The sequence below is a fragment of the Taudactylus pleione genome, unplaced genomic scaffold, assembly GCF_031769625.1.
Source record: "Taudactylus pleione unplaced genomic scaffold, aTauple2 ptg000087l, whole genome shotgun sequence".
Lineage (NCBI taxonomy): Eukaryota > Metazoa > Chordata > Amphibia > Anura > Myobatrachidae > Taudactylus > Taudactylus pleione.
In genome coordinates, this window is record NW_028284489.1 from 757,501 (window position 1) to 767,500 (window position 10,000).

The window sequence follows — 10,000 nt, forward strand, 5'->3', positions numbered from 1 at the left end:
CGCCTGTGTCATAAGTAAAGGGCCGGCTGGCTTGACCGTTAAAGGGTGCTGTAACCCCCGAAAGTACACTCCAGTCCAAACCAAAAAAAAATTATTTTCTGTGTTTGTGAATTGTGTGCGCAGTAGCCGCACGTGCATCAACAAAGTAGTGCCAAGCGTGCGCCTGTGTCATAAGTAAAGGGCCGGCTGGCTTGACCGTTAAGGGTGCTGTAACCCCCGAAAGTACACTCCAGTCCAAACCAAAAAAAAAATTATTTTCTGTGTTTGTGAATTGTGTGCGCAGTAGCCGCACGTGCATCAACAAAGTAGTGCCAAGCGTGCGCCTGTGTCATAAGTAAAGGGCCGGCTGGCTTGACCGTTAAAGGGTGCTGTAACCCCCGAAAGTACACTCCAGTCCAAACCAAAAAAAAATTATTTTCTGTGTTTGTGAATTGTGTGCGCAGTAGCCGCACGTGCATCAACAAAGTAGTGCCAAGCGTGCGCCTGTGTCATAAGTAAAGGGCCGGCTGGCTTGACCGTTAAGGGTGCTGTAACCCCCGAAAGTACACTCCAGTCCAAACCAAAAAAAAAATAATTTTCTGTGTTTGTGAATTGTGTGCGCAGTAGCCGCACGTGCATCAACAAAGGTAGTGCCAAGCGTGCGCCTGTGTCATAAGTAAAGGGCCGGCTGGCTTGACCGTTAAAGGGTGCTGTAACCCCCGAAAGTACACTCCAGTCCAAACCAAAAAAAAATTATTTTCTGTGTTTGTGAATTGTGTGCGCAGTAGCCGCACGTGCATCAACAAAGTAGTGCCAAGCGTGCGCCTGTGTCATAAGTAAAGGGCCGGCTGGCTTGACCGTTAAGGGTGCTGTAACCCCCGAAAGTACACTCCAGTCCAAACCAAAAAAAAAATTATTTTCTGTGTTTGTGAATTGTGTGCGCAGTAGCCGCACGTGCATCAACAAAGTAGTGCCAAGCGTGCGCCTGTGTCATAAGTAAAGGGCCGGCTGGCTTGACCGTTAAAGGGTGCTGTAACCCCCAAAGTACACTCCAGTCCAAACCAAAAAAAAAATTATTTTCTGTGTTTGTGAATTGTGTGCGCAGTAGCCGCACGTGCATCAACAAAGTAGTGCCAAGCGTGCGCCTGTGTCATAAGTAAAGGGCCGGCTGGCTTGACCGTTAAAGGGTGCTGTAACCCCCGAAAGTACACTCCAGTCCAAACCAAAAAAAAATTATTTTCTGTGTTTGTGAATTGTGTGCGCAGTAGCCGCACGTGCATCAACAAAGTAGTGCCAAGCGTGCGCCTGTGTCATAAGTAAAGGGCCGGCTGGCTTGACCGTTAAGGGTGCTGTAACCCCCGAAAGTACACTCCAGTCCAAACCAAAAAAAAAATTATTTTCTGTGTTTGTGAATTGTGTGCGCAGTAGCCGCACGTGCATCAACAAAGTAGTGCCAAGCGTGCGCCTGTGTCATAAGTAAAGGGCCGGCTGGCTTGACCGTTAAAGGGTGCTGTAACCCCCGAAAGTACACTCCAGTCCAAACCAAAAAAAAATTATTTTCTGTGTTTGTGAATTGTGTGCGCAGTAGCCGCACGTGCATCAACAAAGTAGTGCCAAGCGTGCGCCTGTGTCATAAGTAAAGGGCCGGCTGGCTTGACCGTTAAAGGGTGCTGTAACCCACAAAGTACACTCCAGTCCAAACCCAAAAAAAAATTATTTTCTGTGTTTAGCCGCACGTATATATCAAATCGATATAACATAAATGGAGGACCAAACTTTCTCCGATAAAAATAAAATAGAGAAAGATCAAGAACCACTTCCTCCTAGTGCTGAAGCTGCTGCCACTAGTCATGACATAGACGATAACATGCCATCAACGTCGTCTGCCAAGGCCGATGCCCAATGTCATAGTAGAGGGCACATACAATCCCAAATGGCAAAGTTCAGGAAAATGACCTTGAAAAAGACATTTAAATCAGCTGAAGAGAAACGTAAACTTGCCAATATGCCATTTACGACACGGAGTGGCAAGGAACGGCTAAGGTCGATCCCTAGTATGTTCATGACTAGTGGTTCAGCTTCACATGACGATGGAAGCCCTCCTCCCACTAAAAAAATCAAAAGAGTTAAGCTGGCAAAAGCACAGCGAAGAACTGTGCTTTCTAAGAAGATATCACAAATCCCCAAGGAGAGTCCAAGTGTGGTGGTGGTTGCGATGCCTGACCTTCCCAGCACTGGACGGGAAGAGGTGGCTCTTTCCACCATTTGCACGCCCCCTGCAAGTGCTGAAAGGAGCACCCACAGTCCACTTGCTGATATGCAAATTGAAGATGTCACTGTTGAAGTACAACAGGATGAGGATACTGGTGTAGCTGGCGCTGAGGAGGAAGTTGGCGAGGAGGATTCTGATGGTGATGTGGTTTGTTTAAATCAGGCTCCGGGGGAGACAGTTGTTGTCCGTGGGATGAAAAAGCCCATCACGGTCATGCCTGGGCAGAAGACCAAACATTCCACCTCTTTGGTCTGGCAATATTTCTATCCAAATCCGGACAACAACTGTCTTGCCATATGTACCATATGTAAAGGTGAAATAAGTAGGGGTAGGGACGTCAACCACCTAGGAACATCCTCCCTTATACGGCACCTGCAGCGCGTTCATAAAAAGTTACTGTCAAGTTCAGAAACTTTGGCTAAGACCGTAAGCAGTCCAGGGACACCTAAATCCCGTTGTCCTGTTGTATCCAAGCGCCTGCAAACCACACCGTCAACTCCCTCCTCGTCAATTTCCTCCTTAGTTAGGATCGGAAGTAGTCCTGCAGGCCATGTCACTGGCATGACTGACTCTCCTATCCGGGATTCCTCCGGAGGATCCTGCATTGCTACGCCTACTGCTGCCGCTGCTGCTGTTGCTGCTGCTGGGAGTCGTTCATCATCCCATCCAGAGAGGAAGTAGGAACACCACTACTTTTACTAAACAATTGACCCTCCAACAGTCCTTAGCGAGGAGGATGAAGTACGACAGCAGTCATCCTGAAGCAAAACGTATAACTGAGGCCTTGACTGCTATGTTGGTGTTAGACGTGCGTCCGGTATCCGCCATTAGTGCAGTGGGATTTAGACAATTGATGGAGGTAGTGTGTCCCCGGTTCCAAATCCCATCTAGATTCCACTTCACTAGGCAGGCGATACCGAGACTGTACAGAAACGTCAGAAAAAGTGTCCTCAGTGTCCTGAAAAATGCCGTTGTACACAATGTCCACTTAACCACGGACATGTGGACAAGTGGAACAGGGCAGACTAAGGACTATATGACTGTGACAGCCACTGGGTAGATGTATCACCTTACGCAGCAACAGCAGCAGCGTCACCAGTAGCAGCATCTCAGAAATGCCAGCTCGTTACAAGGCAGGCTACGCTGTGTATCACCGGTTTCAGTAAGAGGCACACCGCCGACAACCTCTTAGAGAAACTGAGGGAAATCATCGCCCAGTGGCTTACCCCACTTAGACTCTCCTGGGGATTTGTGATATCTGACAACGCCACCAATATTGTGCGGGCATTACATCTGGGCAAATTCCAGCACGTCCCATGTTTTGCTCACACAATAAACTGGTGGTGCAGAATTTTCTGAAAAGCGACAGGGGCGTGCAGGAGACGCTTTGGGTGGCCCGAAAAATTTCTGGCCACTTTCGCCATTCAGCGACTGCGTGCCGAAGACTGGAGCACCAGCAAACACTCTTGAACCTGCCCGCCATCACCTGAAGCAAGAGGTTGTGACGCGGTGGAACTCAACCCTCTATATGCTTCAGAGGATGGAGGAGCAGCAAAAGGCCATACAAGCCTATACATCCACCTATGACATAGGCAAAGGAGGGGGTATGCACCTGACTCAAGCGCAGTGGAGAATGATTTCCGTGTTGTGCAAGGTTCTCCAGCCTTCGAACTTGCCACACGTGAAGTCAGTTCAGACACTGCCAGCTTGAGTCAGGTCATTCCCCTCATCAGGCTTTTGCAGAAGCAGCTGGAGAAAGTGAAGGAGGAGCTAAGACGGAGCGATTCCGCTCGGCATGTGGGACTTGTGGATGAAGCCCTTCATTCGCTTTGCCAGGATTCCAGGGTGGTCAATCTGTTGAAATCAGACCACTACGTTTTGGCCACCGTGCTCGATCCTAGGTTTAAAGCCTATGTGGTGTCTCTCTTTCCGGCCGACACAAGCCTGCAGAGGTGCAAAGACCTGCTGGTGAACACACTGTCAGCTGAAGCGGAACGTGACACGTCAACGGCTCCTTCTTCATTTTCTCCTGCAACTGGGGCTGCCAGGAAAAAACTTAGGTATCCTAAGCAACCCGCTGGCGGTGATGCAGGGCAGGCAGGACCAAGTTTGGACATCTGGTCCGGACTGAAGGACCTGGCAACAATTTCTGACATGTCTACTGTCACTGCATATGATACTGTCACCATTGACAGAATGGTGGAGGATTACATCGGTGACAGCATCCAAGTAGGCATGGCAGACAGTCCATACCTGTACTGGCAGGAAAAAGAGGCAATTTGGAGGCCCCTGTACAAACTGGCTCTATTTTACCTGAGTTGCCCCCCCTCCAGTGTGTACTCCGAAAGAGTGTTTAGTGCAGCCGGGAACCTTGTCAGCGAAAGGCGTAGGAGGTTGCTTCCACAGAATGTGGAGAAGATGATGTTCATCAAAATGAATTATCAGCTCTTCCAGGGAGACCAGCCTCCAGAAGGTACAGAGGGACCTGTGGTGGTGGATTCAAGTGGGGACGAGTTAATACTTTGTGAGGATGAGGATGTACACACTGAAGAGGGTGAGGAATCGGTGGATGAGGAGGATGAGGATGACATCTTGCCTCCATAGAGCCAGTTTGTGCAGGGACACATTAATTGCCAGCTTGTTTTGTGGGGGCCCAAACGAACCAATCATTTCAGCCACAGTTGTGTGGCAGACCCTGGCGCTGAAATGATTGGTTTGTTAAAGTGTGCATGTCCTGTTTATACAACATAAGGGTGGGTGGGAGGGCCCAAGGACAATTCCATCTTGCACCTCTTTTTTTTCTTTGCATTATGTACAGTTTGGGGCCTAGTTTTTCAAACTGCCATCCTGTCTGCCACTGCAGTTTCACGCCTAGATGGGTCACGTGTTTGTGCCGCCCACTCGTGTCGCTTAGCATAGTCATCCAGCTACCTCGGTGCAACGTTTTGGACATAAAAACACTATTGTGAGGTGTGAGGTGTTCAGAATAGACTGGAAATGAGTGGAAATTAAGGTTATTGAGGTTAATAATAGCATAGGAGCAGAAAAACCTACAAATTCTGTGATTTTAGCTGTTTTTATGCTTTTTTAAAAAAAAATACAGATCCAAAACACAAAACCCAGAACCCAAAACACGGAAGGGTGGTTTTGGCAAAACCAATCCAGATCCAAAACACGAAGAAAGATCCAGATCCAAAACCAAAACACAAAACACGAAAAGTGGCCGGTGCACACCCCTAATATATAGACACATATAAATAAGCACACATATAAATAAGCACACATATACATATACACATTTTATTTATATATATATATATATATATATATATATATATATATATATTAGGGGTGTGCACCGGCCACTTTTCGTGTTTTGTGTTTTGGTTTTGGATCTGGATCTTTCTTCGTGTTTTGGATCTGGATTGGTTTTGCCAAAACCACCCTTGCGTGTTTTGGGTTCTGGGTTTTGTGTTTTGGATCTGTATTTTTTTGAAAAAAAGCATAAAAACAGCTAAAATCACAGAATTTGTAGGTTTTTCTGCTCCTATGCTATTATTAACGTCAATAACCTTAATTTCCACTCATTTCCAGTCTATTCTGAATACCTCACACCTCACAATAGTGTTTTTATGTCCAAAGGTTGCACCGAGGTAGCTGGATGACTATGCTAAGCGACACAAGTGGGCGGCACAAACACGTGACCCATCTAGGCGTGAAACTGCAGTGGCAGACAGGATGGCATTGAAACTAGGCCCCAAACTGTACATAATGCAAAGAAAAAAAAAGAGGTGCAAGATGGAATTGTCCTTGGGCCCTCCCACCCACCCTTATGTTGTATAAACAGGACATGCACACTTTAACAAACCAATCATTTCAGCGCCAGGGTCTGCCACACAACTGTGGCTGAAATGATTGGTTCGTTTGGGCCCCCACAAAACAAGCTGGCAATTTATCTGTCCCTGCACAAACTGGCTCTACGGAGGCAAGATGTCATCCTCATCCTCCTCATCCACCGATTCCTCACCCTCTTCAGTGTGTACATCCTCATCCTCACAGAGTATTAATTCGTCCCTGCTGGAACCACAGGTCCCTCTGTACGTTCTGGAGGCTGGTCTCCCTGGAAGAGTTGATAATTCATTTTATGAACATCATCTTCTCCACATTTTGTGGAAGCAACCTCCTACGCCTTTCGCTGACAAGGTTCCCGGCTGCACTAAACACTCTTTCGGAGTACACACTGGAGGGGGGGGCAACTCAGGTAAAATAGAGCCAGTTTGTACAGGGACCTCCAAATTGCTTCTTTTTCCTGCCAGTACAGGTACGGACTGTCTGACATGCCTACTTGGATGCTGTCACCGATGTAATCCTTTAACAGACAGACGCACGCTTGTCGCTGCTGCTTTGAGGATTCAAGTGCGGCTACAGCCCACACAATTCACAAAGACAGAAAAAAAAAAGAATATTTTTATTGTTTGTGGAGCACACTTTGAGGGTTACACCACCCTTTAACAGACAGACGCACGCTTGTCGCTGCTGCTTTGAGGATGCAAGTGCGGCTACAGCCCACACAATTCACAAAGACAGAAAAAAGAAGAAGAATATTTTAATTGTTTGTGTAGAACACTTTGAGGTGTCACCACCCTTTAACAGACAGACGCACGCTTGTCGCTGCTGCTTTAAGGATGCAGGTGCGGCTACAGCCCACACATTTCACAAAGACCAAAAAAAAAGAACAATATTTTAATTGTTTGTGTAGAACACTTTGAGGTGTCACCACCCTTTAACAGACAGACGCACGCTTGTCGCTGCTGCTTTAAGGATGCAGGTGCGGCTACAGCCCACACATTTCACAAAGACCAAAAAAAAAAGAACAATATTTTAATTGTTTGTGTAGAACACTTTGAGGTGTCACCACCCTTTAACAGACAGACGCACGCTTGTCGCTGCTGCTTTAAGGATGCAGGTGCGGCTACAGCCCACACAATTCACATAGACAGAAAAAAAAAGAACAATATTTTAATTGTTTGTGTAGCACACTTTGAGGGTGTCACCACCCTTTAACAGACAGACGCACACTTGTCGCTGCTGCTTTGAGGATGCAAGTGTGGCTACATCGCACACAAGTCACAAACACATTAAAAAATAGTTTTTTATTTTTTGGAACATTTTGAGAGTTACACCACCCTTTAACAGACAGACGCACGCTTGTCGCTGCTGCTTTAAGGATGCAGGTGCGGCTACAGCCCACACATTTCACAAAGACCGAAAAAAAAAGAACAATATTTTAATTGTTTGTGTAGAACACTTTGAGGGTGTCACCACCCTTTAACAGACAGACGCACGCTTGTCGCTGCTGCTTTAAGGATGCAGGTGCGGCTACAGCCCACACAATTCACATAGACAGAAAAAAGAAGAATATTTTTATTGTTTGTGTAGCACACTTTGAGGGTGTCACCACCCTTTAACAGACAGACGCACGCTTGTCGCTGCTGCTTTAAGGATGCAGGTGCGGCTACATCGCACACAAGTCACAAACACATTAAAAAAATAGTTTTTTATTTTTTGGAGCACTTTGAGAGTTACACCACCCTTTAACAGACAGACGCACGCTTGTCGCTGCTGCTTTAAGGATGCAGGTGCGGCTACAGCCCACACAATTCACATAGACAGAAAAAAGAAGAATATTTTTATTGTTTGTGTAGAACACTTTGAGGTGTCACCACCCTTTAACAGACAGACGCACGCTTGTCGCTGCTGCTTTAAGGATGCAGGTGCGGCTACAGCCCACACATTTCACAAAGACCAAAAAAAAAAGAACAATATTTTAATTGTTTGTGTAGAACACTTTGAGGTGTCACCACCCTTTAACAGACAGACGCACGCTTGTCGCTGCTGCTTTAAGGATGCAGGTGCGGCTACAGCCCACACAATTCACATAGACAGAAAAAAAAAGAACAATATTTTAATTGTTTGTGTAGCACACTTTGAGGGTGTCACCACCCTTTAACAGACAGACGCACGCTTGTCGCTGCTGCTTTAAGGATGCAGGTGCGGCTACAGCCCACACAATTCACAAAGACAGAAAAAAAAAGAACAATATTTTAATTGTTTGTGTAGCACACTTTGAGGGTGTCACCACCCTTTAACAGACAGACGCATGCTTGTCGCTGCTGCTTTAAGGATGCAGGTGCGGCTACAGCCCACACAATTCACAAAGACAGAAAAAAAAAGAACAATATTTTAATTGTTTGTGTAGCACACTTTGAGGGTGTCACCACCCTTTAACAGACAGACGCACGCTTGTCGCTGCTGCTTTGAGGATGCAGGTGGAATCTAGACGGGATTTGGAACCGAGGACACACTACCTCCATCAATTGTCTAAATCCCACTGCACTAATGTCGGATACCGGACGCACGTCTAACACCAACATAGCAGTCAAGGCCTCAGTTATACGTTTTGCTTCAGGATGACTGCTGTCGTACTTCATCCTCATCGCTAGGGACTGTTGGAGGGTCAATTGTTTAGTAAAAGTAGTGATGTTCCTACTTCCTCTCTGGGATGATGAACAACTCCCAGCAGCAGCAACAGCACTAGGAGGAAGTGGTTCTTGATCTTTCCCTATTTTATTTTTATCGGAGAAAGTTTGGTCCTCCATTTATGTTATATTGATATATATACGTGCGGCTAAAGCGCACACAAACACAGAAAATATTATTTTATTTTTGCTGGAGAGTAGTGCACTTTGTGGGTTACACCACCCTTTAAGAAATGAGCCAGCCGGCTCTTTACTTATGGGACACAGGCGCACGCTTGGCGCTGCTCCTTTGTTGATGCACGTGCAGCCACAGTGCACACAATTCACAAACACAGAAAATAATTTTTTTTTTGGTTTGGACTGGAGTGTACTTTCGGGGGTTACAGCACCCTTAACGGTCAAGCCAGCCGGCCCTTTACTTATGACACAGGCGCACGCTTGGCACTACTTTGTTGATGCACGTGCGGCTACTGCGCACACAATTCACAAACACAGAAAATAATTTTTTTTTTGGTTTGGACTGGAGTGTACTTTCGGGGGTTACAGCACCCTTAACGGTCAAGCCAGCCGGCCCTTTACTTATGACACAGGCGCACGCTTGGCACTACTTTGTTGATGCACGTGCGGCTACTGCGCACACAATTCACAAACACAGAAAATAATTTTTTTTTTGGTTTGGACTGGAGTGTACTTTCGGGGGTTACAGCACCCTTAACGGTCAAGCCAGCCGGCCCTTTACTTATGACACAGGCGCACGCTTGGCACTACTTTGTTGATGCACGTGCGGCTACTGCGCACACAATTCACAAACACAGAAAATAATTTTTTTTTTGGTTTGGACTGGAGTGTACTTTCGGGGGTTACAGCACCCTTAACGGTCAAGCCAGCCGGCCCTTTACTTATGACACAGGCGCACGCTTGGCACTACTTTGTTGATGCACGTGCGGCTACTGCGCACACAATTCACAAACACAGAAAATAATTTTTTTTTTGGTTTGGACTGGAGTGTACTTTCGGGGGTTACAGCACCCTTAACGGTCAAGCCAGCCGGCCCTTTACTTATGACACAGGCGCACGCTTGGCACTACTTTGTTGATGCACGTGCGGCTACTGCGCACACAATTCACAAACACAGAAAATAATTTTTTTTTTGGTTTGGACTGGAGTGTACTTTCGGGGGTTACAGCACCCTTAACGGTCAAGCCAGCCG